The sequence below is a fragment of the Mobula hypostoma genome, chromosome 2 (assembly GCF_963921235.1).
Source record: "Mobula hypostoma chromosome 2, sMobHyp1.1, whole genome shotgun sequence".
Lineage (NCBI taxonomy): Eukaryota > Metazoa > Chordata > Chondrichthyes > Myliobatiformes > Myliobatidae > Mobula > Mobula hypostoma.
Window position 1 is genome coordinate 64,832,366 of NC_086098.1, and position 27,838 is coordinate 64,860,203.

At 43.1% G+C, this 27,838-nt stretch overlaps 1 protein-coding gene across 4 annotated transcripts in view; it reads left to right on the forward strand.

Moving 5' to 3' along the window:
• Positions 1-27,838, forward strand: part of LOC134340674 (probable E3 ubiquitin-protein ligase RNF144A-A) — a 104,073-nt gene that overhangs the window by 26,247 nt on the left and 49,988 nt on the right. For 2 of the 4 annotated variants that reach the window (XM_063038125.1, XM_063038141.1), the window contains exon 2: positions 5,634-5,757. The exons of the other annotated variants lie outside the window; for them this stretch is intronic. The gene's annotated coding sequence lies outside the window, so the exon portion shown is untranslated. The remainder of the gene's footprint in view (positions 1-5,633; positions 5,758-27,838) is intronic. 4 annotated transcript variants of the gene reach the window in all.

The following is a 27,838-nucleotide window of genomic DNA, read 5'->3' on the forward strand; positions in this document are numbered from 1 at the left end:
TCTGCCTTCTGCTACCAGTTTCTGTTTCCTTTGTTTTATTAACACTTAATAAACTGTTTGTGAAGAAACAAGTGTTGTGCCTCTTTCCTAACTTGTAAAGCAGCCCAACATTAGAATCCAACAAGTCTCATTTTTTTTAGTATTTATTATGTAATTTATAGAATTTTATGTTTTCACACCATACTGCTACCACAAAACAACAAATTTCATCCAATTCTGACATTCTCTTCTTAGCTTGTTGAACGTAAACTATTGTATCCTGGTTGAATTTCATGTTAATAAGAAAAGTTTAAATGCCAAAATGTACGAGGTGTGTATGTGCAAAGTTAAAATTGAGCAAGGAAAATCCTTGAAGTATAATTTAAAGGCGCATGATTTTGTTACATTTTAATTTGAATTTTACTATTCCTGTGAAGTGTGTCGGCTAATCGAATTACAGTCCTATTGTATAATACTTGCAAACATCCTGGGAAAACTTAGAGCCCTATTTTTTCCTCATCATTCTAGAATTTTACTTTGTGTAACTTTCTGAAGTAAAATTCTTATGTCATTTTGTTTTGTGATGTCAAAATCAAATAGTCAAGCTTTGTCTTGTCCCTGTGCAGACTAAATTGTAGTGAGCAGATCAAATGCTAAATGTGATCTATTAATGTGCTCACATTCCAGAAAGAAGTTAGCTAATTTGAAAGTTGGACTAGGATTGATTAACCTATATGAGGGTCAGTATAGCTGAATGTTACTTCAACATGTTTATTGTTCAGTCTTGATGAGGTAAATATTTTATTGCTATTTGATCTTACCTGTGATTGACATCCACCTGACATCTGATTTGGTACTTTTTTCCCCTTTGTTTCTGTGCTTATTTTGGGGAGGAATGTTTTTATGTTGTTAATTTTTATCTTTCTTTTGTTGATGGTTCCCACTTAAATTTTACCACTTTTTCATTTCCTGTGTTCCCACTGTGCTGGATCCTATTATAAATAGTATGCACTGCAATAATGTATTAACAGATTTTCCAACCCAGTGTAATATATGATCTTAAAAGTCTTGAAGTAATTTCAGATGGCTTTCATCAAAATTGCTAATGAAGTGGTATTTCTGTGACTGTATTGTTTACAGGGCTGCAATGAAATAGCGAGTTTGCTCTGGGTTAGACGTTCCCTCCATGAGGTGTGTATGTTTCATCTGGTGGCTCTAGTTTCCTCCCATAGCCCAAAGACACAGGTTAATTAGTCATTGTTAATGGTTCTGTGATTTGATAGTGTTAAATTGATGGACTACTGTGCAGTACAGCTCATAGGGCCAAAGGGCCTGTTCCACACTGTATCTGTGATAAATCACTAGAATCCACTGTACCCGATAAGCTAGAGATTGTGTTTCTTTTCAAAAGGCAAGGCAATAGTTGTTGCTGTAGAACATTTGATTTAATCTTTACCCTTTTGCATGTTTCATAACCTCTGAAAAGAGAAAAAAATATACCTTTAATATTGAATAATAAAACTTAATAGGAAATTGAGGGAGACACTGAGTGTATTTTAATATTTGCACCTTTTCAATGTTCAGAATTTTGGTGTGGTACATGCAGTGCCAATAAAAAGTATTCAACCGCCCCCCCCCCCCAGAAGTTTTCATGTTTTACTGCATTAGAAGCATAGAAACATAGAAAACCTACAACACAGTGCTAGCTCTTCGGCCCACAATACTGTGCCGAACACGTACTTATTTAGAAATTACCTAAGGTTACCCATAGTCCCGAATCACAGTGGATTTAATTTGTTTTTTTGACACAGATCAACAGAAAAAGACTCATCTCAAAGTGAAAAGTGATCTAAATTGATTACAAATGTGAAACACAAAATGATTGATTGCATAAGTATTCACCCCCTTTAAACCAGTATTTAGTAGTTACACCTTTGGCAGCAGTTACAGACTTGAGTCTGTGTGGATATCAGCTCTACCAGCTTTGTGCATCTGGACACTGCAAATTTTCCCCATTCTTCTTTACAAAACTACTCAAGCTCTGTCAGATTGCATGGGGATTGTGTGTGACCAGCTCTTTTCAGGTCCAGCAACAAATTATCAATTGGATTGAGGTCTGGACTCTGACTTGGCCACTCCAGAACGTGAACTTTGTTGTTCTTAAGCTATTCCTGTGTAGCTTTAGCTTTATGCTTGGGGTCATTGTTTTGATGGAAAACAACTCTCTTCCCAAGTTGCAGTTCTCTTGCAGACTGCATCAGGTTTTCCTCCAGGATTTCCTATATTTTGTTGGATTCAGTTTGCCATCTACCCTCACAAGCCTTCCAGGACTTGCTGCAGAGAAGCATCCCCACAGCATGATATAACCACCGCCATGTTTTACAGTAGGGATGGTGTGTTTTTGATGATGTGCGGTGTTTGGCTAAACACAGCATTTAGTCTGAAAGCCAAAAAGCTCAATTTTGGTCTCATCAGGCCATAGAACCTTCTTCCATCTGATTTCAGAGTCTCTAGCATGCCTTCTGACAAACTTTCGCCAAGATTTTATGTGAGTTTTTTTTCAACGGTGGCTTTCTCTTTGCCAGTCTCCCATAAAGCTGTGACTGCTGAAGCACCTGGGTAACAGTTGTTGTATGCATAGTCTCTCCCATCTCAGTCTCTGAAACTTGTAACTCCTCCCGAGTTGTCATAGGTCTTTGGTGGCCTCCCTCACTAGTCCCCTTCTTGCACGGTCACTCAGTTTTTGAGAATGGCCTGCTCGAGGCAGACTTACAGCTGTGCCATATTCTTTCCATTTCTTGATGATTGACTTAACTATACTCCAAGGGATATTCAGTAACTTGGAGATTTTCTTGTATCCAGCTCTTGATTTGTGCTTTTCAATAACCTTTTCACAGAGTTGCTTGGAGTGTTCTTTTGTCTTCATGGTGTAGTTTTTGCCAGGATACTGACTCACCAGCAGTTGGACCTTACAGATACCGGTGTATTTTTACTATAATTAATTGAAACACCCTGACTGCACACAGGTCTCCAAAAACAGATCTCCATTTAGCTAATTATGTGACTTCAAAAACCAATTGGCTGCACCAGTGATGATTTGGTGTATCATATTAAAGGGGGTGACTACTTATGCAATCAATTATTTTGTGTTTTATATTTGTAATTAATTTAGATTACTTTGTAGAAATCTATTTTCACTTTGACACAAAAGTCTTTTTCTGTTGATCAGTGTCAAAAAAGCCAAATTAAATCCACTGTGATTCAAAGTTAGAAACATAGAAAACCTACAGCACAATACAGTCCCTTTGGCTCACAAAGCTATGCTGAACATGTCCTTACCTTAGAAGTTACCTAGGGTTACCCATAGCTCTCTATTTTTCTAAGCTCCATGTAGCCATCCAGGAGTCTCTTAAAAGACCCTATCATTTCTGCATCCACCACCGCTGCCAGCAGCCCATTCCATGCACTCACCACTCTCTGCGTAAAAAATCTTACCCCACACATCTCTGTACCTACTTCCAAGCACCTTAAAACTATGCCCTCTTGTGCTAGCCATTTCAGCCCTGGGAAAAAGCCTCTGACTATCCACACGATTAATGCTTCTCTTTATCTTGTACACCTCTATCAGGTCACCTCTCGTCCTCTGTTGCTTCAAGGAGAAAAGGCTGAGTTCACTCAACCTATTCTCATGTTGTAAATCAATAAAAGATGAAAACTTCCAAGTGGGATGAATACTTTTTAAAGCACATGTAAGCCGGGAGTTCTTCTTGAATTGTAAGAATTCCATCAGCAGTCAGCTTCTGAATTCAGAAAGTGTAAATTCAAGCCGATCTTGACATAGCTGTGGCTTTTTAGTAGTTGTGGATTTTGGATCCCTACTTTGTTTTTCGCATTTCCAATCCTGATCTTGTCATTGTAGATTGCGACAGCTTCTGTATCAGTGGCTTTTAGAGATGTGAAAGAGAGCTTGCAAAAGTAACTTCATCTGGTGTGAACTGCCTCACTTCTGATTTCTGGTAGATCAGCTTTATTGTTCTTAGAGTTATCAGCACAATACCAAATAGTGTTGGGGCCATGGGTGTTCCAATAACAGTAAACCTTATTCCTGGAAGTTACATCAAACTTTTCATGTTGTTCTAAAGAAAACACAAGGGGACGAGAACTGGCAATGTATGTGTGGTTGGTGGGGATGGGCTGTCTAAATTATATTTGGCTTTAACAAAGAGAATTAGAACCATCTTCCATTTGATGGATTAGGAGATCTAATGTGTAGTTTATTGGCTAGTCTTGTCTATTCTCTTGAATGGTAGGTTTGTACATATCGTCTAGGTCTAGTAAGTATTTGCGAATTGCTGGTTGTGAGCACAGCCAATATTTGAGCTCTACCCTCAAGAACGCTTAATGCCATTATAAGATGTGAAGACTTATCTGAACCGTGTCTTTCACCTATAAATCTTTAATGTGGTTAAGATGTCCAGAGGCTCTTTCTAGCAGAGGCATCAACACATTGGACTCCTTATCTTAGAAAGGATATGCTGAAACTGGAGAGGGTTCAAAGGAGGTTCACGAAAATGAACCTGAAGAGCACATGAAGAGCTTTTGATGGCTCTGGGCTTATATTCGCTGGAATTCAGAAGAATGAGGGGTGACCTCATCGAAACCTCTCGATTGGTGAAAGGCATTGATAGAGTGGATGAGGAGTGGACATTTCCCATGGTGGGAGAGGACACAGCCTCAGAATAGACGGGTGTCCTTTTGGAATGGAGATGAAGAGGAATTTCTTTAGCCAGGGAGTGGTGAATCTGTGGAATTCTTTGCCACAGGCAGCTGTGGAGGCCAAGTATATATGTGGAAGGATGATGGAACTACACTGTCACATGGGACTACAGTTACTCGTGTGGAGGTTAAACACTAGAATGTACTGGATGGGGCAATTGTTAAAAGTTCAATGTAGCCATTATGTTTACACTTGTCTGAAAGTCGTTTATACTTCACAGTATTCATAATCCAAAACTATGCTGCTGGTATTTGTTAGCTGCCCCACAACCTTATTGGTGGATAACTTTTTGTCATTTAATTACTTGCGCTTTAAATTGGCTGAATGGCCATTCCATGCATAATTGTTTGAAATATGGTTAGACTCTTTATGTGATAAGCTGACAATATAAATTAAATTCTGCATTAATCAAAGCACTTCTCAGTATCCCAAAGGATCGATTATTTCTGTGCAGAGTAATGAAGCTGCAAATCAAATTCCCATCAAGGACAATTAGTTCATTGATGAGTTTTTTTCAAAGATATCAGAATAATTGTTGGGTTGGGTACCTGATGAATGCAGACAAATGATCAAATTCTGGAATATTAATAGATTACTATAATTCCTGTGTCCTTTCTGCTACTTGACAAGCTAATTCTCATATGTCACCTGTGGTTAACTGATGAGAGTAATTAGTAAATGATAGCTTGATATTTTGTTTTATTTTCCCAGATTTACTTTGGGAAGCAATTAACCAATGGGGCAGAATCAAGTTTCTTAGTTTCTGCCCTATTTAATTCCTTCAAAAAGATGATGGTCAGAAAGATAAAGGGACTTGTGAGCTGAATGGCCTTTTCTTTCCTGCAACATTTTTCTTATATTGGTATTTCTCGTGCAGCTATGGAGGAACAGTTTCTTTGAGTAATTAAACAGTGCATCAGAGCAATGGATCAGCAAGTGGGCTTCCTGCTGTGCACCTTTGCCATTTACCAGAAGGACGTTGTTCAATAGTGGAATAAGAGGTAATGCATCTCTTAAGTCTCTTTTTTAGTATGTTGACTGCAGACACCAATTCTTTTCATTCATTGTAATCCACTTTACATTCTAATAGTCTTTGTAGTCTGATTGTACAGTAACTTGCTAAATTTAAATACAGAGCATTCTTGATCTGCTTTGTAGTTTTTCCAGTACAAATATGTTTGATCACGGAGCATATGTAGAACTGATAAGATCCTAATAATGAAAATTTCAGAGTATTCAAGATCCCTTAGACTTTCAAATTGTTTCGTGTCTTTTATTTTCAATTGAAGACAATTGCATAAAATTGTAAAGCTGCGACTTCTACCCTGGTTTGATTCTGGAAGTTGCTTTTGGTTATTGTGGAGAAGAAAGGTGAAAGTTTATTATAGAAATTATAATTGCAGTTCTTTTGACTGTTAAAAGGTTTGGGGTAATTTTATACCTGATTGCCATATTAAGCAAAGTTGAATTGTGCAGAACAGCTGTCTGAAAATTAACCTGCCGTTGAACAGCTGGCAAAAAGTATTTCAAGCCGAGAATGCCAGTGGGTGTGTGAGAAGTATGTTGTTACTGAACAGGGAATGTAACGACTTAAATCTTTACATTTTGTGACCTCTGATTCCTGGTTAAGAAACAGAAGAGAAAGGATATTCATCAGAAAGACTGTTGCTTAGAAATTCATTCCTTTTCAGTAGTACTACGTATATAGTATTATTATAGCAATATCAGCACACTGCATACAACTTATGAAATTCATTGAATGAAGTTAATGGAATGAATTTTGTAAACTGATTTCAGCATACTTACTTTACACAATGTTTACCACTGTCAACCACGAATGTATTTTGAGGCATATATAGTTTGTGTTGTAATGGGTTTTGAATGGGTTAGTTTTGAAGTTGGAACTAAAACTGCTGAGTGGCCATCGTATTCATCATGGTCCTATCTTGAAAGATGACCAAGTACGAAATCAATTTTTAAATCAAGTTTTCCCAAAGGGAACATTATTATCAATCTGCATTTCAGCCTCATTGTAAAAAGGAAATTCAATTAAATAAATTTATGAAAATTTATGAATGGTGTGCCACAATCTATCAGTCAATGTTCTTTTGTCTATGTTTGAAAATGTTAAGTATTCTGAAAATGAACTAGATTTTTAAAGAACAGATTTGGTTAAATAAGGAATTAAAAAAATTGCTTTTGGGAATATTTTTAGAAAATACTTTTCTTATACGTTGTGCATATTAACTAGAATAAAATGCTAACATTGTAGCGGTGTGCTACACACAGCGCTAGAATAACCACACGGAGTCCGTGAGTTAGAGCTGAGATGAAAGAGATTTATTCAAACTTCGTGGCCTGCTTTAAAGCCTTCCCCTTCCCGCCCTCCCTGGGGCGGGACTGCTGTGGGGAATGCATATTCCCAGACCCTTTCTGTGCGCGGGATTTTCCCCCTGCTGGTGAAGATGGCCGGGCGCCCTTTTTGGGGCTGGCCCTCTGCCTGCGCGCGCTGTTGTGAGCCGGTTCGTGTGCGCCAGAAAGTGGGTCGCCACATAAACCCCCCCCCCCAGAACCGGCGATACCTCCCCCAATGTCCACAGTCTGGATCGGCCTCTGTTTAGGAGGTCTGCCTCTGTGCCACGGTGCCTGAGCCTGGACCGGTTGCACCAAGTCCACATGGGCCGGTTTGAGTCGGTCCACCGTGAAAACCTCCTCTCTCCCCCCAATGTCCAGCACGAACGTGGACCCGTTGTTCCTGATCACCTTAAACGGCCCCTTGTAGGGCCGCTGTAGCGGTGCCCGGTGTCCGCCCCGTCGTACAAAAAGAAACTTACAGTTCTGCAGGTGTTTGAGTACGCAGGTCGGGCTCTGTCCGTGCTGTGAAGTGGGTATGGGGGCCAGTTACCAAGCCTCTCCCGTAGTCTGTCCAGGACTGCTGTGGGTTCTTCCTCTTGCCCCCTTGGGGCTGGTATGAACTCTCCTGGGACTACCAGGGGTGCGCCGTACACCAACTGGGCCGACGAGGTGTGCAGATCCTCTTTGGGCGCCGTGCGGATTCCGAGCAGGACCCAGGGAAGCTCGTCCACCCAGTTAGGCCCCTCCAGGCGGGCCATGAGAGCCGACTTCAGGTGACGGTAGAAGCGCTCCACTAGTCCGTTCGACTGTGGGTGGTAGGCAGTTGTGTGGTGTAGCTGAGATCCTAAAAGGTTGGCCATAGCCGACCACAGGCTGGAGGTGAACTGGGCGCCCCTGTCGGAGGTAATGTGGGCTGGTACCCCGAAGTGGGCTACCCAGGTTGCGATCAGTGCTCGGGCGCAGGATTCGGAGGTGGTGTCGGTGAGCGGGACTGCCTCTGGCCATCTGGTGAAGCAGTCTATCATAGTTAGGAGGTACCGCGCTCCTCGTGACACTGGCAGGGGCCCCACGATATCCACATGGATGTGGTCGAACCTCCGGCGGGTGGGTTCGAACTGCTGCGGCGGAGCCTTGGTGTGCCGCTGCACCTTGGCCGTTTGGCACTGCATGCACGTTTTGGCCCATTCACTGACCTGCTTACGAAGTCCATGCCACACGAACCTGTTGCCGACCAGCCGGACGGTTGTCCTGATGGAGGGGTGCGCTAAGTTGTGAATGGACTCGAAAACCCGCCGGTGCCAGGCTGCTGGGACGACGGGGCGGGGTTGGCCAGTAGCTACGTCACATAGTAGAGTCCTCTCACCTGGGCCTACGGGGAGGTCTTGGAGCTGCAAACCGGAGACTGCAGTCCTGTAACTGGGAATCTCAGCATCTGCCTGCTGTGCCTCTGCCAGTGCTGCATAGTCCACCCCCTGGGACAGGGCCTGTATGGTAGGTCTGGAAAGTGCGTCCACCACAGCGTTGTTCTTTCCAGAGACATGCCGGATTGCCGTCGTGTACTCGAAGATGTAGGACAGATGTCGCTGCTGGCGGGACGACCAGGGGTCGGACACCTTCATGAACGCAAAGGTAAGTGGTTTGTGGTCTGTGAACGCGGTGAAGGGCCTACCTTCTAAGAAGTACCTGAAATGCCGGATTGCCAGGTATAGTGCCAATAGCTCCCGGTCGAGAGCACTGTATTTGAGTTCAGGTGGTTGTAGGTGTTTGCTGAAGAACGCCAGGGGTTGCCAGTGGCCCTCGATGAGTTGTTCCAGCACTCCACCGACCGCTGTGTTGGATGTGTCCACAGTGAGGGCAGTAGGAATGTCCGTTCTGGGGTGCACTAGCATCACGGCGTTTGCCAAGGCCTCTTTGGTTTTAACGAAAGCGGTTGCGGCCTCTTCGTCCCAGGTAATGTCCTTGCCCTTACCCGACATTAGAGTGAACAGGGGTCGCATGGTTCGGGCTGCTGAGGGGAGGAAACGGTGGTAGAAATTCACCATACCCACGAATTCCTGCAGGCCTTTGATTGTGTTGGGTCGGGGGAAGTTGCGGACCGCGTCTACCTTGGCGGGCAGCGGGGTTGCCCGTCTTTAGTAATCCTGTGGCCCAGGAAGTCAATGATGTCGAGTCCGAACTGGCATTTGGCTGGGTTGATTGTAAGGCCGAATTCGCTCAGGCGGGAGTAGAGCTGGCGGAGGTGGGACAGATGCTCCTGCCGACTACTGCTGGCTATGAGGATGTCGTCCAAATAGATGAATGCAAAGTCCAGGTCGCGTCCCACCGTGTCCATTAGCCGCTGGAAAGTCTGTGTGGCATTCTTTAGACCAAATGGCATCCGGAGGAATTTGAAAAGTCCGAACGGGGTGATAAGTGTTGCTTTGGGGATGTCATCCGGATGTACAGGGATTTGATGGTATCCCTGGACGAGGTCTACCTTGGAAAAGATCCTTGCGCCGTGTAGGTTTGCTGCGAAGTCTTGAATGTGCGGCACAGGGTAGCGGTCTGGCGTTGTAGCCTCGTTCAGTCTGCGGTAGTCACCGCATGGTCTCCAGCCCCCCGTTGCCTTGGGCACCATGTGAAGGGGGGAGGCCCATGGGCTGTCGGACCGTTGTATGATCCCCAATTCCTCCATCTTCTTGAACTCCTCCTTCGCCAGTTGGAGCTTGTCCGGGGGAAGCCTTCGAGCACGAGCGTGGAGGGGTGGTCCCTGGGTCGGGATGTGGTGCTGTACTCCGTGTCTGGGCATGGCTGCCGTGAACTACGGTGTCAGTACTGATGGGAAATCCGCCAGGACCCTGGTGAATTCGTCGTTGGACAGTGTGATGGAGTCCAGGTGTGGGGCTGGCAACTGTGCTTCACCCAGGGAGAATGTTTGAAAAGTCTTGGCGTGGACTAATCGCTTCCCTTGCAGGTCGACCAGCAGGCTGTGGGCTCGTAGAAAATCCGCCCCCGGGAGTGGTTGGGCCACGGCGGCCAGTGTGAAGTCCCACGTGAACCGGCTGGAGCTGAACTGTAGCCGTACCGTGCGGGTGCCGTAGGTTTGTATTGTGCTGCCATTTGCGGCCCTCAGGGTGGGTCCCGGTTCTCTGTTGCCGGTATCATAACTCGTTGGAGGTAAGACGCTGATCTCCGTTCCGGTGTCGACCAAAAAGCGGCGTCCCGACTGCTTGTCCAGACATACAGGAGGCTGTCCTGATGGCCAGCCGCCGTAGCCATCAGCGGCGGCTGGCCCTGGCGTTTCCTGGGAATTTGCAGGGCGGTCTGCAGCGGCGGGCCTCTGTGCCCCACCGCTGGTGGTAGAAACACCGTTGTTCATTGGGCTCCTCACTCCCGTCGCCGGGTTTTGTAGGCTCTGCTGCCGGGCCTGGTCTGGTCTGTCGTTGGGCACGCGGCTTGGTGATCTGTGCGATGGATGCCCTTCTCTCTTTCCTGGCATTCCACAGCACATCTGCTCGGGCCGCCATCTCCCGGGGGTTGCTGAAATCTGCGTCGGACAGCAGCAGCCATATGTCCTCGGGCAGTTGCTCTAGGAACGCCTGCTCAAACGTGAGGCAGGGTTTGTGTCCTTCAGCCAGGGCCAGCATCTCGTTCATTAATGCTGATGGCGGCCTGTCTCCCAAACCATCCAGGTGCATTAAGCGGCGTGCTCGTTCGCGCCGTGAGAGTCCGAAAGTCCTTATGAGCAGGGCTTTGAATGCTGTGTATTGGCCATCCTCCGGGGGCAACTGTATAAACTCCTCAACTTGTGCAGCTGTCTCCTGGTCGAGTGAGCTCAGCACGTAGTAGTAGCGAGTGGACTCCGAGGTTATCTGCTGAATGTGGAATTGAGCTTCTGCTTGTTCGAACCATAAATGGGGTCGCAGTGTCCAGAAGCTTGGCAGTTTTAATGAAACTGCGTGAACAGATGCAGCGTTGGTCATCTCTGGTCCAACTATCGTTTGGGCTGTCGGGGTCACCAATTGTAGCGGTGTGCTACACACAGCGCTAGAATAACCACACGGAGTCTGTGAGTTAGAGTTGCGATGAAAGAGATTTATTCAAACTTCGTGGCCTGCTTTAAAGCCTTCCCCTTCCCGCCCTGCCTGGGCGGGACTACTGTGGGGAATGCATATTCCCAGACCCTTTCTGCGCGCGGGATTTTCCCCCTGCTGGTGAAGATGGCCTGGTGCCCTTTTTGGGGCCGGCCCTCTGCCTGCGCACGCTGTTGTGAGCCGGTTCGTGTGTGCCAGAAAGTGGGTCGCTACAGCATCTTTTTCACAAGTTTATTCCAACATACTGTATTTCAGTCTTTCAAAAACAATGTGGAATGGTTGATGTCAAATTTATTTTTGATGGCCTCTAGTATTGAGTTCAAATTTGACTGAGAGTAAAAATAGAAAGTGGTAGAAATATCTGCAGAACTTAACAGCGCCTGAAATGTTTTGGATCTCGCTCAGTGTTGTGAATGTATTATAATTGCACATTTGGGTATTTTCGGAGATCATTATTATTAGAGCAACCCATGAAAATTTTAAATGTCATACACTGCCGCAGGAAGAGTGCTATTTAGGAACAAACACTGTAAATCCGTGCTAATTCCAAAGTAAAGTGGTACTTCATATTCTATAAAAATAAGTTTGTGCAGGAAAGAATGGCTTTGATGGAGAATTAAAGAACAACAACTTTTAATAGAGTCCAATGAAGATTTATTTGCCTAAACTCACTATATGTTGGATGAATGAGATAACCATAACCGTATAACCATATAACAATTACAGCACGGAAACAGGCCATCTTGGCCCTTCTAGTCCGTGCCGAACTCTTACTCTCACTAAATATGATCTCATTAAAATGTACAGGATTCCAAAGAGCTGGAGAGCTGGGATATTGGGACAGAGGAGTGCAGTAGTCATTTAGTATTGAGCTTGCAGAGAGGGTTTAAATCTTTGGAGTTCTCTTCATTGGGGAGCTGTGGATGCTCTGAGTATGCTTAAGGCTTTAAGATTTTTGGACCCCAAGGAAATTGGGCTAGGGCTTTAGCTGTGGTAGTGAATTGCAGTCGTTTAGACTGTTATGTCCTTTGAAATTCTGCCTCCTCTTACTCCCATCTCAGCTACTGTTTATAAACAAGCATTTCCTTTGTAATTACTTATTTCCTTTTTTTAACTGTATTTGCAGTGTCACATTTATATTAACACATTCTTTCTCATTTCTATTTCCCTTTCCAGTTAGCAGGAGAGTAATTGTCTTGAGAAAGATACATGTATGACTGATCGTACATGTGTTAACATTCAAGCAGTAGGGCTTTGTCTCCAGCTGCCTTGGACTCTTCGATTTTGGATTAAGATCTAACTGTCACATCTGTGTGGTATTTAACTCACATTGAACCAACTCGCATATGGGCAAGTTTCATTCTACAATGTGAAGTTCATTAATCATAGCTTGGGAATTCAGATGTTTGACATTGACATCATTAGGTTGGGAGAGTTGGGCAGGAGATGGGCAGCTTGAAGGATAAGCTGTAAGGTGAGCGCTGTCTTCAAGTGTGAGCCAGTCTGGTATGTCTAAAAGTGTGCACTTCATGACCCTTGGCTCAACCTAATGTGGAACTAACACATTGCAGTCATTAGTTCATATTCCTCAATCCTAGTAAAAATAGGAAATTGCCCAGCATTCCAGAGGGAATCAGGCTAAGTCTTTGATGGTGACTATATTGAGAAAATAGTGAAGGATAGAATCCTCTGGCAAGGTATGAAGGGAGAAGGGTGGGCTAACTTTGAAAGAGTCCTCCTCTTTACAAAATTCCTGTTGTTCCATTGACATGAACAGAAAATCTTGTGGCAATATCCCTACATCAAGTACAGGCTATCATAGCACAAGTAGCAGATCACCCTTGCCATGGTGGGCACTAGTAACTGTTGAAGCAACCACTGCTTTATTTGTTGTGCTACCATCATTAACCTTTGCCCCTTAGGTAAATGCATCAACAGAAGAATTGCTGCAAGAAATTTGTTGTGTAAGGATTTGAGAACTTCACAAAGATATCTTATCTCAGACTCTGCCGAATGGCTTCCAAACAGCATGAGCTGTAAAGTGTACATTGTGTTTAGTCTGCCCTGAAGTCCACCACAATTAGCTCCTGTGAGGAGACTCCTGGTTTATCTATCAGAACACACCAGGACTGGTTCTATGAGAAGGACCAAGAGATGCAGGAGCTGTGCAGCACTGCCTTGGACTGGAGAATATTCAAGCTTACGGACACCTGAGGGCCGAGTTAAAACAGCCAACTCATGGTGGGAGCAACTAACTCACTGTTATTATATACCTGGATTCTTCTGCAGTATCAGGGCCAAATGGAGAGATGGTGAATACTCCTTGGAGGGAACACTTTGCGAGCAACTCTTCTAGTCTGACTTTCCTTGACATGAGCGCCCAAGACTTGTTGCATTAATTGGTCCAGCTTTGCTGACACATTTGATGGGCAAGAATCTAGGAAGGCCTTTGACAAAAAAACAACAACACCTCAGGTACAGATGATATTCCTACTGAAGTTATAAATTCACAAATTTATTAATGTCACCTCCCATGTATAGGAAGTAGAGGACATGCTGATGGACCCCACAGGTGCCATAATAGTGTCAATATCCAAGAAAGGAGATAATTCTGGTTGCAGAAACCAGACAGCGGTCTCTCTGCTTTCTGCTGTAGAAAAGTCGTCCTCAATTGTTTTCTCCCAGTGGTTCCAAAGGTGGTTCCTTGGAGATTCCAGCAGCCTTGTGTCACAGCGGACATGATCTTCACCTTGCATCCATTCTGAGCGATTTATTAGATTTTGAGTGCAGAATACAGCTACTAACATTTGTTCATAGACTGAACTGCATGTCATCAACCATTTGGTCACGGAAACATGCGCAACATGCACATAACCGTAACCATTGCGTTCAATGCTGGTGAAACAAAGTTTTTCTAGAAAGCAGTTCCCATTGACTAACAACGCCCTATGACAATTGGGGTCCACAAGGAGAAGCTGGAAAATGTGGATTGTTCCTTGTACCTCACTGTGTTCATTGGCCTGACTACAACATTTTTACCCTCAACACCAAAGTCCTGAAACATACACCCTACTGCGAGCTGTCATGGCAAGAGAACAGAGGATACACTTGAATTCCTCCCAAACCTCAATGGAAAAGATGTCACATTCTGGCTGACTCATCCGAGGTTAATGATTGAACAAGATGGAGAAGAGCATGAGGCATGACGCTGAAGACCTTGAGCTTCTTGACTGAAAAAATGGCAGCCCGGTGTAAAGTGTGAAAGAATGTAATGTCTCCCATCTACTCCTCCCTTCAAGCTCCTCCAGTCAGAGTTTGGGAGTTACACATTGACGTTAGCATTACCTCAGGATCCACAAAAGTAGAGTGGAGGTAAATCGCCTTTAATCTCTTGGGATTGACAAATAAGGCACTCTAACATAAAAACAAAAACTGAAGAGCCACTGGACCTCAATTGCACTGTAATAGTGACTGTCTCTAAGAGAGGAGATAAAGCCAGTTGCAGGAGCTAGAGAGGAGTGTCTCTGCTCTCTGCTACACCAAAATCGTCACTGGTGAACTCCATACACAAAGCAGTATTGGTGAGCAGACAGTAAGCATTTCCAACAATGTCCTTTCACCAGAGCACGGGAAACATTACTTTTGTGCTTGCCATAAATGTTGATTGTCTGCTAAGTATTTCTAACATTTTCAGATTTTCAGCTTTTGTATTTGCTTCCATGTTCAGATTTTGGACTAAGCACCAATGGAAATACATCTCTTTATCTAACCTATAAAACTATAATTATTTTAAAATATCTGTTAGATCACCAGCACCTTTTATTTTACAGAGGGGGCAGCACCACTTTGTATTTTTTTCCTGGAACCCTGAGAGTCTGTCAGTTCCAATACACATAATGATCTTGTTTATAACTATACCTTTCTCATGCCCATATCTTATTCTGCTGCAAGATCACTGACATAAAACAATACAGTACATTTGTTTTTCTCTCCAATGTGCTGCCTAATCCCCAGCATTTTCTGCTTGTATTATGTTCTCCATTATCTTGCCCTCTGTCTTGCTCGTTCATTTGAAGGCTGATGGTTTTAGCCATCCAGCTATCAGTCATCATCAGTCTAGACTGGGCATAATTGGGTGGTGTTGGAAAAGAGGAGGTAGACTGTAAGGCAGGTCTTTATAAATTAACTTTGGAGGCAAGTGTTCTGGGACGTCAGATGGTTCTGCTTCCCTGCAGGCCATTGGCTTCACCAGATTAGTCATCAAACCTGTATTACTAAATGGAATAATTTTGCATTTCCTAAAGGAGTATCTGTGGTGAGGGGTAGTTGAGTTCCCAGAAAACACTCCGCTGGTGCTTTTATGTGATGTGAAGCTGGAAGCCACAAGCTGAGAAACAGTTCCTTATTTTTACTTTGTTTTCACATACATTTTATGTAGTTACTTTTATTCTTGAGTACAAAGAAGGGAATGCCTTTTCTGGGAGAGAGGAAACCATTCCAGAAAAATAAGTGTGCCACCTGAAATAAAAATTCTGCACTGAGCATGTTAGTAAGACACAAATGATCTCAAAGCTTTTCAGAGGCACATCCTGGCTTGCCTGGTTATTTTAACAACAATAACGTTTTAAGCATAAGAAGGTCATTGAAGCAAACAGTTGTTACGACCTCTGCTCTCAGGAAGTAACACAAAGGAGGCGAGCCACAACAGGAATTACGAACAAAAGATACTTATTAAAGTTAAGGTAAAGGGAAAAAGGGTGTGGTAGCACTGGCTGCAGAATGAGAGAGAGAGTGGGAGTGGGAGTGACCTTGTTTTTGAACATTCCACAGCAGTACCAGCAATGTTGGTAACGTTGGTAGTGGGTAAGTTATTGGATGGAGTACTAAGAGACAGAATCTACAAGCATTTGGATAGACTGGGACTTATTAGGGAGAGTCAACATGGCTTTGTGCGTGGTAGGTCATGTTTGACCAATCTGTTGGAGTTTTTTGAGGAGGTTACCAGGAAACTGGATGAAGGGAAGGCAGTGGATATTGTCTACATGGACTTCAGTAAGGCCTTTGACAAGGTCCCGCATGGGAGGTTAGTTAGGAAAATTCAGTCGCTAGGTGTACATGGAGAGGTGGTGAATTGGATTAGACATTGGCTCAATGGAAGAAGCCAAAGAGTGGTGGTAGAGAATTGCTTCTCTGAGTGGACGCCTGTGACTAGTGTTATGCCACAGGGATCAGTGCTGGGTCCATTGTTATTTGTCATCTATATCAATGATCTGGATGATAATGTGGTAAAGTGGATCAGCAAATTTGCTGATGATACAAAGATTGGAGGTGTAGTAGACAGTGAGGAACGTTTTCAGAGCCTGCAGAGGGACTTGGACCAGCTGGAAAAATGGGCTGAAAAATGGCAGATCGAGTTTAATACAGACAAGTGTGAGGTATTGCACGTTGGAAGGACAAACCAAGGTAAAACATACAGGGTTAATGGTAAGGCACTGAGGAGTGCAGTGGAACAGAGGGATCTGGGAATACAGATACAAAATTCCCTAAAAGTGTCGTCACAGGTAGATAAGGTCGTAAAGAGAGCTTTTGGTACATTGGCCTTTATTAATCAAAGTATTGAGTATAAGAGCTGGAATGTTATGATGAGGTTGTATAAGGCATTGGTGAGGCCGAATCTGGAGTATTGTGTTCAGTTTTGGTCACCAAATTACAGGAAGGATATAAATAAGGTTGAAAGAGTGCAGAGAAGGTTTACAAGGATGTTGCCGGGACTTGAGAAACTGAATTACAGAGAAAGGTTGAATAGGTTAGGACTTTATTCCCTGAAGCGTAGAAGAATGAGGGGAGATTTGATAGAAGTATATAAAATTATGATGGGTATAGAAAGAGTGAATGCAAGCAGGCTTTTTCCACTGAGGCAAGGGGAGAAAAAAACCAGAGGACATGGGTTAAGGGTGAGAGGGGAAAAGTTTAAAGGAAACATTAAGGGGGCTTCTTCACGCAGAGAGTGGTGGGAGTATGGAATGAGCTGCCAGACGAAGTGGTAAATGCGGGTTCTTTTTTAACATTTAAGAATAAATTGGACAGATACATGGGTGGGAGGTGTATGGAGGGATATGTTCTACATGCAGGTCAGTGGGACTAGGCAGAAAATGGTTCGGCACAGCCAAGAAGGGCCAAAAGGCCTGTTTCTGTGCTGTAGTTTCTATGGTTTCTATGGTATGGTTTCAATGGAAGGGTAGTTGCAGGTGTCCCAAGGAACGGCAACACAGGTTAGAGGAAACACAGGCCAGGGAATGTACATGAGATAACAGACTGATATTTACTTGAATGTCTATTGCCAATACTGAATTTCACAACTGAGAGCCCTGATCACTCCATTATGGAAAATCCCTCTTTCTCTTGTCTCGCTCGGCTGTATTGTTGTTTTGCAGCTCAGATGGCTTAGCTGTACACTGGCAAAGGTTTGGATTTGTGCTTTCAAAATTTATGTAGACCTGTGATAATCAGAGTGTGAGCTATCACAATTATTTATGTAGTCTCTATCTTGAGAAAAACAGTGATTCTATGAGTCTTCAGGAGCTATTTGGATGTTGTCCTCCCTTCCTCCTCTGCAGCAGATTGTTCTGTCCATCTTGTTCCCTTCTTATTCATAGTGTAGGAAGGAGAGGATCACTTTGGTAGAGTTCCTCCCCCAACTCTTCTTCACCATTCCCCATTCCCATTTCCCCCTCTCACCTCATCTCCTTACCCACCCATCACCTCCCTCTGGTGCTCCTCCCCCTTTCCTTTCTTCCATGGTCCTCCACCCGCTCCTTTCAGATTCACACCTCTCCAGTCTTTTATCTCTTTTACCACTCAACTTCCCAGCTCTTAACTTCACTCCTCCTCCTCTCCCAGTTTCACCTATCACCCACCACTTCTTACTTCTTACCCCACCTTCTTAGTCTGACTTCTCAACTTTTTTTCCCAGTCTCGATGAAGGTTCTTGGCCTCGACTGTTTACTTTTTTCCATAGACGCTGCCTAGCCTGCTGAGTTCCTTCTGGCATTTATGTGTGTGTGTTGCTTGAATTTCTAGCATCTGCAGGTTTTCTCGAATTTGGTACAGGGCTTGGGTATCAATTAGTTTACCAGTTTACTAAGTTTACCGAAATTGCTTTGTAAAATTAGCACAGAAATCACAGCCTGCTCACTCCACTGATCCAGCATGGGTTATGAGAGCTACATATTTGTGGAAACCTATGCACGAGCTTGACTGTAATTGTAGCACAGAGCACAGGGATTGTGTCTCACATCACTTTTTCTATTTTTGTGTAAGTGCCGCTGAATCTGCAGCAGAACCAGAAGGAAAGAACCTTACGTCAAAGTTAGTTGAGGACTTCACACTCAAGATACAGTCCATATGCTAGAGGTATGGATTAGAAACGTCTGAATGTTCGAAATGTGCTGAAAATAACCATCAGCTTTCGGTTTCCTGAAATGCAGGAACGGCTGTTATTCTAATTGCAATATTCAACGCATGCTTGATAGATGTTGTAGATTGCAACAGTAGATGATTGACAATTCCAACACACAGGAATGTAAGAGGCTGTGGAAAGTAGTGGATGCTGCCGGTTACATCACGAGCACAGACCTTCCCGCCATCTACATGGGATGCTACATCAAGTAGGGGGTATCTTCTGTCAAGGATTCCTACCATCTAGATCATGGCCTCTTCTCGCTGCCACCATTGACTCAGCAAGCACAGAAGCCTGGGGTTCCACCACCAGGTTCAGGGATAGTTAATGTTCTACAATCATCGATTCTTGAACCAATATGTACAACCCTGTTCCAACCCCAGCAATGGAACACCAGAAGCTGCCTCTTGCACTAACACAGACTTGTCTCCGATTGCATTTTAGTTTTGCATTAATGCCTTGTTTTGTACGGTTTGTTTTCTTCACTCTGGTGTAATTTATGTTCTGTGTGTTGTCTGAATCTATGTGGCTATGATGCTGCTGTAAGCAAAATTTTTCACTACACCTGTACCTCATGATATTGGTGCATATGACAATAAACTCTACTTGACTTTACCTTGCAATCTGTATGCTTGTTTTATTTGGCACTTGTATAAAGGTACTGTATCTCTCAATGAATTTGAATTAAGTGATTTGTTGCCATTATCCAAAGTCAATTCAATGTCATTTAAAAAAAAATCAGAAAGAAATAAAGTTGTGAAAAAGCAAATTTAAAACCGCTGATTTATAGCACATGTAGTTTGTCGAAATAATTGCTATAATAGTGTGAAAGAGTTGGAAGTAGTTCCCAAGATCAAAAAAGCTATCAATGGTATTCAGTTTGAATTGCATTAGATGGACCATTATGCATCACTGAAGTACCTTTAGAGTCAAATTGATTTAGGTGAGTTTGGGTAATTCTGTTTCCCTGAATAACGTTAGATTTAAAGTTGTTGATCCAACTGAAGTTCCTCAGCATTGTGCTCCTCCAGTTTCCGTACATATAGGCATTAGAGGTTTGACCTGATCTAACTCTATATCCTAACATTTTTCTTATGATTCAAACAAATACAGGTGCACATTCCTTTAACCGAAATTCTGAAATCTAAAAAGCTCGAAAACGGAAGTTTTTTTTCGCCAACAGCTGACGTCACTCAGGTGTGACGTGGTAGCACTAGCAGCGACGGACAGATGTCAGCTGTGGCTCAGCGCTCATACTGGTTACACGTGCATTTGCTGTTTGCTGATATTTTGTGTTCACTGTTGACTTTGTGTTTAATTTCACTATGAAAATGTCAAAAAGAGCTGCAGATACCCCTATGGGTAACAATGAGAAAAAGAGAAGGAAGCATCTATCATTATCAATAACGCAGAAAGTGGAGTTATTGCAGAAGCTTGATCGTGGTGTGTCTGTGCGGCGTCTTACTGAAGAAAATAGTGTCGGAACTACCACTGTATATGATTTAAATAAACAGAAAGAAAACTTACTGAAGTTTATAGTGACAGTGACGTTTTACATTTATTCCAATAAGTCATTCACCATGTGTTTGATTCGGTTTGTTTGAAGCTGTATATTTTTATGTTTTATTGAATGTTTTTGTTGGAGATAAAAATTTTTCTTGTTATGATTCCCTAAACAATACAGTATAACAACTATTTACATAGTATTTACATTGTATTAGGTATTATAAGTAATCTAGAGATGATTTAAAGTATACGGGAGGATGAATGTAGGTTTGGTGTGCCGCTGGGTCCTAAAGTCCACCGCACTGAGACAGGTTAAATAAGGGACTTGAGCCTACATGTATCTTGGTAACGGGGGTGGGGGTGTCTGAGATCCAAAAAATTCTGAATCCCGAAATACAACTGGTCCCAAGGATTTCGGATAAGGAATTGTGGGCCTGTATTCGCATTTCTGATACCTTTAAATGTCTCTTTGCAGCTAAGATGCCAAATTGTTCATCATATTGCAGACATGAGAATTAGTATTCTGTGGTAACTAAGTGCTTAAGACCCAGCAAAATTACTGAGAAGATTTATGTTGAAAACCTAAATGCGCATGTGATAGAAGTACGTTCATTATAGAAGAAACATGTTTATAAAAACAGACTTGTCTTGGTCACTGAGACACACCCAGTCAAAGTGAAATCATTATGAACCACACTAATAATGTCCCAAGTACACCATGACACTCTTTCATTCTGTAGAATGTAACTGTTACAGGTCTAAGTTTGCAATATAATATGCAACTTGACTTCGCTTCTGCAAAAGCACAGTTAAAGTTAACTAGATTGTATTGAAATGTGAATATTTGGTGAATCACCTTAATAAAATGCAGAGATAGTTCATTTGGGGCTGGTCAAACCTCTGCTGAATCTTGCATTGAATCTGAAAGATTTCAGAAGATTCAGCAGTCTTAAAATTTGAGGGGTAGGTGATAGTCCAGAAGCCTGTATGATTCTGGAGTTTAGGAATCTAATAGGAACCGGTTTTGTATTCAAAAGAAGACTCTTATCTTTACTCAATAAGATAAGCAGCATACTTCCTTCAGTCATTCTAAAAATGGCATAAGGGAAGTGTATTGTTTACCTTATTGGGTAAAGTAGACGCATTCTTTTTTAGGCCCTGTATTCATGCCTGAAGTAGGCCATTGGTTATTTGAAAATGCAATGAGAGGTTGAATAACTGTTTTGTGATGATTTTATGTGGTATAGTAACTCTTTCTTCAAGTTTTCAAGTTTGGGATGATTTGTGAAAATGGCCTTGTGCATTTGATTCAGGCGTTTTGCCGACTACAGGAGAGAAATTCTCTTATGCTTCCAACACATAACTTTTCTGAGTTCAGGAGTTCACATAGTATAACCATGCACATCTTCAAGAGTCATTTGAGAAGTGTAACATGATAACAGTGACTGGCTCCTGCAGGTCCTGTGTTCAAAGTGGAATAAGGCAGAGCTGGAATGCTGGAACCAGGAGAGATAGGATGAAGATGGCGCCTAGCATCCCAGATCTCTGATGTGTACATTGATGACAAAGTTCAGCACCCAGGAGAAGCAGAGGAGTGATTGGGCTGTCTTTCTCCTGCCCATTCAAAGAAAGAAGGAAGCTTTACATTGACCTTGCAGACATCTAGTGTATTGGTAAAGATTTTATTAGTGGTTTTGAGGGGGACACCTCAGCAGGCACTGTAACATACACACAAGCAGCCCTCCATCCTCCCTTTAAAACCTGTTCCATTGGCCAAAACTCAATTCCATCGCCGACAAGTGTGGACTGCATTCATAGATAGCTACTGCATTTGCAATGATATCTGGAGTTTAAATAATAATCATTTACCATGTAGTTGAACTCATAGGGCTTTATTTTAGGATTCCATGGATGATTATGATTTGGCAGAAGAGAAACTAGAATTGTTCGGGGTTGGGAACCGAACTGAAGAGACTGGGGAAGAAGAGGTTAGCTTAAAAACAGAGAAAGCTTGTAGACAGTGCGTGAGGGAGGTGATAGAGAAGGGACGTGCTCAGACCGAAGGTTTGAGGTACATCTATTTTAATGCAAGGAGTGTTGTGAACAAAGCGGATGAGCTTAGAGCGTGGATCAGTCCTTGGAGACATGATGTGGTGGCCATTACAGAGACTTGGATGGCTCAGGAACAGGAATGGTTACTTCAGGTGCCAGGTTTTAGATGTTTCAGAAAGGACAGGGAGGGAGGCAAAAGAGGTGGGGGCGTGGCATTGTTGATCAGAGATAGTGTCACGGCTGCAGAAAAGGTGGACGCCATGGAGGGATTGTCTACGGAGTCTTTGTGGGTGGAGGTTAGGAACAGGAAGGGGTCAATAACTTTACTGGATGTTTTTATAGGCCACCCAATAGTAACAGGAATATCGAGGAGCAGATAGGGAAACAGATCCTGGAAAGGTGTAATAATAACAGAGTTGTCGTGATGGGAGATTTTAATTTCCCAAATATCGATTGGCATCTCCCTAGAGCAAGGGGTTTAGATGGGGTGGAGTTTGTTAGGTGTGTTCAGGAAGGTATCTTGACACAATATGTAGATAAGCCTACAAGAGGAGAGGCTGCACTTGATTTGGTATTGGGAAATGAACCTGGTCAGGTGTCAGGTCTCTCAGTGGGAGAGCATTTGGGAGATAGTGATCATAGTCTCCTTTACAATAGCATTGGAGAGAGATAGGAACAGACAAGTTAGAAAAACATTTAATTGGAGTGAGGGGAATTATGAGGCTATCAGGCAGGAAATTGGAAGCTTAAATTGGAAACAGATGTTCTCAGGGAAAAGTACGGAAGAAATGTGGCAAATGTTCAGGGGATATTTGTGTGGAGTTCTGCATAGGTACGTTCCAATGAGACAGGGAAGTTATGGAAGGGTACAGGAACCGTGGTGTACAAAGACTGTAATAAATCTAGTCAAGAAGAAAAGAAAAGCTTACAAAAGGTTCAGAGAGCTAGGTAATGTTAGAGATCTAGAAGATTATAAGGCTAACAGGAAGGAGCTTAAGAAGGAAATTAGGAGAGCCAGAAGGGGCCATGAGAAGCCCTTGGCGGGCATGATTAAGGAAAACCCCAAAGCATTCTACAAGTATGTGAAGAGCAAGTGGATAAGATGTGAAAGAATAGGACTTATCAAGTGTGACAATGGGAAAGTATGTATCGAACCAGAGGAAATAGCAGAGGTACTTAATACTTTACTTAAATATTCACTATAGAAAAGGATCTTGGTGATTTTAGTGATGACTTGCAGCAGACTGAAAAGCTTGAGCATGTAGATATTAAGAAAGGGGATGTGCCGGAGCTTTTGGAAAGCATCAAGTTGGATAAGTCGCTGGGACCGGATGAGATGTACCCCAGGCTACTGTGGGAGGCGAGGGAGGAGATTGCTGAGCCTCTGGCGATGATCTTTGCATCATCAATGGGGACGGGTGAGGTTCCGGAGGATTGGAGGGCTGTGGATGTTGTTCCTTTATTCAAGAAAGGGAGTAGAGATAGCCTAGGAAATTATAGACCAGTGAGTCTTACCTCAGTGGTTGGTAAGTTGATGGAGAAGATCCTGAGAGGCAGGATTTATGAACATTTGGAGAGGTATAATATGATTAGGAGTAGTCAGCATGGCTTTGTCAAGGGCAGGTCATGCCTTATGAGCCTGATTGAAATTTTTGAGGATGTGACTAAATACATTGATGAAAGAAGAGCAGTGGATGTAGTGTATATGGATTTCAGCAAGGCAATTGATAAGGTACCCCGTGCAAGGCTGATTGAGAAAGTAAGGGGGCATGGGATCCAAGGGGACATTGCTTTGTGGATCCAGAACTGGTTTGCCCACAGAAGGCAAAGATTGGTTGTAGATGGGTCATATTCTGCATGGAGGTCGGTCACCAGTGGGGTGCCTCAGGGATCTGTTCTGGGATCCTTACTCTTGGTGATTTTTATAAATGACCTGGACGAGAAAGTGGAGGGATGGGTTAGTAAGTTGCTGATGACACAAAGGTTGGGGGTGTTGTGCATGGTGTGGAGGGCTGTCAGATTTTACAGCGGGACATTGATAGGATGCAAAACTGTGCTGAGAAGTGGCAGATGGAGTTCAACCCAGATAAGTGTGAAGTGGTTCATTTTGGTAGGTCAAATATGATGGCAGAATATAGTATTAATGGTAAGACTCTTGGCAGTGTGGAGGATCAGCGGGATCTTGGGGTCCGAGTCCATAGGACGCTCAAAGCAGCTGTGCAGGTTGACTCTGTGGTTAAGAAGGCGTACGGTGTATTGACCTTAATCAATTGTGGAATTGAATTTAGGAGCCGAGAGGTGATTTTGCAGTTATATAGGACCCTGGTCAGACCCCACTTGGAGTACTGTGCTGAGTTCTGGTCGCCTCACTACAAGAAGGATGTGGAAGCCATAGAAAGGGTGCAGAGGAGATTTACAAGGATGTTGCCTGGATTGGGGAACATGCCTTATGAGAATAAGGTTGAGTGAACTTGGCCTTTTCTCCTTGGAGCGACGGAGGATGAGAGTTGACCTGATAGAGATGTATAAGATGATGAGAGGCATTGATCATCTGGATAGTCAGAGGCTTTTTCCCGGGGCTGAAATAGTTGCCACAAGAGGACATAGGTTTAAGGTGCTGGGGAGTAGGTACGGAGGAGATGTGAGGGGTAAGTTTTTTACTCAGAGAGTGGTGAGTGCGTGGAATGGGCTGCCGGCAACGGTGGTGGAGGCAGATATGATAGAGTCTTTTAAAAGACTTTTAGATAGGTACATGGAGCTTAGTAAAATAGAGGGCTATAGGTAAGCCTAGTAATTTCTAAGGTAGGGACATGATCGGCACAACTTTGTGGGTCAAAGGGCCTGTATTGTGCTGTAAGTTTTCTATGTTTCCGTGTTTCTAAGAATGCCTGTTTGAGGCTTTTCAGAATCAGGTTTATTATCACTGACATGTGACGTGGAATTTGTTAACTTAATAACAGCAGTTCAGCAATACATAATCTAGCAGAGAAAAAAAGATAATAAGCAAGTAAGTCAATTACAGTATATGTATAATTAATAGATTTTTAAAAAATGTACAAAAACAGAAATACTGTATATTTTAAAAAAGTGAGGTAATGTCCAAAGATTCAATGTCCATTTAGGAATTGGATGGCAGAGGGGAAGAAACTGCTCCTGAATCGCTGAGTGTGTGCTTTCAGGCTTCTATACCTCCTACCTGATGATAACAATGAGAAAAGGGCATGTCCTGGGTGCTGGAGGTCCTTAGTAATGGATGCTGCCTTTCTGAGACACTGCTCCCTGAAGATGTCCTGGGTACTTTGTAGGCTAGTACCCAAGATGGAGCTGACTAGATTTACAACCTTCTGCAGCTTCTTTCGGTCTTGTGCAGTAGCCCCTCCATACCAGACAGTGATGCAGCCTGTCAGAATGCTCTCCACAGTACAACTATAGAAGTTTTTGAGTGTCTTTGTTGACATGCCAAATCTCTTCAAACTCTTAATGAAGTATAGTCACTGTCTTGCCTTCTTTATGACTACATTGATATGTTGGGCCAGGTTAGGTCCTCAGAGATCTTGACACCTAGGAACTTGAAACTGCTCACTCTCTCCACTTCTGATCCCTCTATGAGGATTGGTATGTGTTCCTTCGTCTTACCCTTCCTGAAGTCCACAATCAGCTCTTTCGTCTTACTGACATTGTGCCAGGTTGTTGCTGTGACTAGTTGGCATATCTCACATCTGTATGCCCTCTCATCACCATCTGAGATTCTACCAACAGTGGTTGTATCGTCAGCAAATTTATAGATGGTATTTGAGCTATGCCTAGCCACACTGTCATGTGTATATAGAGAGTAGAGCAGAGGGCTAAGCACACACCCCTGAGGTGCACCAGTGCATCATCGTCAGTGCGGAGGACATGTTATCACTAATCTGCACAGATTGTGGTCTTCCGGTTTGGAAGTCGAGTGTCCAATTGTAGAGGGAGGTACAAAGGCCCAGGTTCTACAACTTCATAATCAGGATTGAGAAGTGAGATAGAGGGAGCAGTTTCTGCCACACCTATCACATGCTTGCCGAGCTTCCAATGTACATATTTCCAAAGTGTCTGCTGTGTGCTCCAGTCAAATGGGGTATCTGTCGTGGTAAATAACATTACCTCTGGGAGTAGATATTAGTTGGATTAGTAGTAGTCGTATTTTATCCAGGTCACCAGCTGATTTAAGAAGCAGCTTTCCATTGTATGTGGACTCTGTGTGCCTGATCACATTGAGATTTGCCTGAAAACTGTTTTGCAAATTGCAAGCTCTTGCCTCTTACACTAAAACCACCTCACAAAGCTAAATGTTTCATCATTTTCCTTTCTATTGTGACTGGCTGGGCTTCAGCACCAGACCTCTGGCTTAATATCCTACTTGAAATACGGCAAAATGCTGCAGTTAGGCATCATCCTGGACTTTTAGGCTTGAATGTCTGGACTGGGGCAGTGAGACTTGATTCATGGCTTACTGACTTAGAGGTGAGAATGCTTCCATAAATGACTTTCCATTCCCAGGGAAGTGCTATAATCCATCTTCCTCTGCTAGATTTTAATTGATACTGTAGATGGAGCCATGTTTCTCCCAATATACTTCCTTTCTAAATGAGCATTTGCACCCTCCAAAAGTTAATGCTTTTTATGGCCCATGCCAATGTCCTTTCCACATCCATAGTAAAGATTTTTGAATTCCTTATGTAATGCCTCTGATATGGTGGGTAGGGTGTAGATACAGGACAGGAAGATGTTTGGTAGTTTCAAGTTTAGCTTGTTGTGCAATGATAATTATGGTCTTATACAGGTGCTGTGGAGACCCAGTCATCAGGTATATTTAAGGCAGAGGTTGATAGACTCTTGATTAGTCAAGACATGAAAGGATATGAGGGGAATGCAGGAGAGAGAAAAAGGATCAGCCATGATGAAATGGTAGAGCAGACTCGATGGGCCAAATGGCCTAATTCTGCTCCTATATCTTATGGTCCCATGGTCCAATTTATATAGCCATGCATGAAAAGTATTCCAGTTCCTGACAGATATACATATAGCCAACTGTTTTTGTTGTGGATTGGACTACGTAATAATTGTATGGAAACACATTTAGCTGCAATGTTCAAGATTACAAGGACTGTGAAATGACATTCAGGATTTTTCTAGAACATTTGTTGGGTTGTTATTAATTCACAACTTTAATAACATTAAAAAAATTGCATTTTATGATCCTGCTGTCTTTCCCTGAAGACATTTACACGCTTTGTCACAGACAATAGCAGAGTCGTCATGCAACGAGACTACAGCTGCCATGACCTTGCTAACCATTTTTTTCCATCTACACGATTCAGTTTGCCTGTCTATGCCTTTCTCTGTATCTCTTTATCTTGGTAACTATATCTGACTCCAGCAACTCCTCTGACAGTGAGTTCTGGATATCAACCACTCTGTGTTTAAAAAAACTTTACTTTTACAAATCTCTTTTAAAGCTCCTTCCTCTGATCTTAAACCTTGTTTTTGAGTAACATTACCATGGGAAATGATTTCGACTGTATCTTATCTGTGTCTTTATAATTTGCACACCTCTATCAAGTGCCCCCTCAACCCCCTTTGTTCCAGGGATAACAAACTTCA